This window comes from Monodon monoceros, unplaced genomic scaffold, assembly GCF_005190385.1.
Source record: "Monodon monoceros isolate NGI ecotype Baffin Bay Population unplaced genomic scaffold, NGI_Narwhal_1 Super_Scaffold_11, whole genome shotgun sequence".
Taxonomy (NCBI): domain Eukaryota; kingdom Metazoa; phylum Chordata; class Mammalia; order Artiodactyla; family Monodontidae; genus Monodon; species Monodon monoceros.
In genome coordinates, this window is record NW_021703767.1 from 76,025,713 (window position 1) to 76,027,906 (window position 2,194).

Consider the following 2,194-nt stretch of genomic DNA (forward strand, 5'->3'; position numbering starts at 1 on the left):
ATCCACACAAACACACACAAAAGGCAGTACGGTACTGGCACAAAAACAGAAATATAGATCAATGGAACAGGATAGAAAGCCCAGAGATAAACCCACACACATATGGTTACCTTATCTTTCAAAAAAGGTGGCAAGAATATACAAAGGAGAAAAGACAACCTCTTCAATAAGTGGTGCTGGGACATCTGGACAGCTACATGTAAAAGAATGAAATTAGAACACTCCCTAACACCATACACAAAAATAAACTCAAAATGGATTAAAAACCTAAAGGTAAGGCCAGACACTATAAAACTCTTAGAGGAAAACATAGGCAGAACACACTATGACATAAATCACAGCAAGATCCTTTTTGACCCACCTCCTAGAGAAATGGAAATAAAAACAAAAATAAACAAATGGGACCTAATGAAACTTCAAAGCTTTTGCACAGCTAAGGAAACGATAAACAAGACAAAAAGACAACCCTCAGAATGGGAGAAAATATTTGCAAATGAAGCAATGGACAAAGGATTAATCTTCAAAATATACAAGCAGCTCATGCAGTTTAATATCATAAAAACAAACAACCCAATCCAAAAATGGGCAGAAGATCTAAAAAGACATTTCTCCAAGGAAGATATACAGATTGCCAACAAGCACATGATAGGATGTTCAACATCACTAATCATTAGAGAAATGCAAATCAAAACTAAAGTGAGGTATCACCTCACAGGTCACAATGGCCATCATCAAAAGTCTACAAACAATCAATGCTGGAGAGGGTGTGGGGAAAAGGGAACACTATTGCATTGTTGGTGGGAATGTAAATTGATACAGCCACTATGGAGAACAGTATGGAGGTTCCTTAAAAACTAAAAAAAGAAATACCATATGACTCAGCAATCCCACTTCTGAGCATATACCCTGAGAAAACCATAATTCAAACAGAGTCATGTACCACAATGTTCATTGCAGCACAATTTACAATAGTCAGGATAGGGAAGCAACCTAAGTGTCCATCAACAGATGAATGGATAAAGAAGATGCGGCACATATATACAATGGAATATTACTCAGCCATTAAAAGAAACGAAATTGAGTTATTTGGAGTGAGGTAGATGGACCTAGAGTCTGTAATACAGAGTGAAGTAAGTCAGAAAGAGAAAAACAAATACCATATGCTAACACATATATATGGAATCTAAAAAAAGAAATAGTTCTGATGCACCTAGGGGCAGGATAGGAATAAAGATGCAGATGTAGAGAATGGACTTGAGGACGCTGGGAGGGGGAAGGTTAAGCTGGAAGAAGTGAGAGAGTAGCATTGATATGTATATACACTACCAAATATAAAATTGATAGCTAGTGGGAAACAGCTGCATCCCATGGGGAGATCAGCTCAGTGCTTTGTGACCACCCAGAGGGGTGGGATAGGGAAGGTGTGAGGCAGACACAAGAGGGAGGGGATATGGGGATATATGTATACATATAGCTTACTCACTTTGTTATACAGAAGAAAATAACACAACATTGTAAAGCAATTATACTCCAATAAAGATGTTAAGAAAACCAAAAAAAAAAAGAATGAGGAGTTGCCATCTTTACATCTGCTGCCATGGGCATGTACTCTCTCCCCTCTAAGACTCATCTCTATAGTGGGACTAATAATACTCCTATATAATATCTTACAGATAATAAATGGAATAAAATAGTTCATATGCCTAACACAATTCCTAGTACATTTTGTAGCTCAAAGATTGTGAGCTCTCTCTTCAATCATTCCTCTGAGTTAATGCATCCTAAGATCTTTACCAGCATGTTAGTTACCTTCGTCTTTTTGGTTTGTGTCTTTAGATAATACACCATTTTCATCATCAAGGAATACTCACTCGAGGCAGAGTCAAGATGGCTGCGTGGTAAGACGTGGAGTTAGCGTGACCCCACAACTAGGGCGCCTGCTGGCTGCTGGTGGGGGACTCTGACGTCTAAGGAGGTGGAAGGAACCCCAAAGTGAACCGGCACGACATAGGGGGACTGACGGCAAAGGAGAAGTGAAGGCCGGACAGGATAAGCGCCCCTGAGGCCAGGGAGATCAGGAGAGGCAGGTGAGAGGGACTCTCCGGGAAGAGCCAGAGAGGAGCAGAGGGCAATCGCCTGGCCCACTTGGGCCGGGGAGCTTGCTGAGCTCCCAAGCCAGTACCACCCTTCCAAA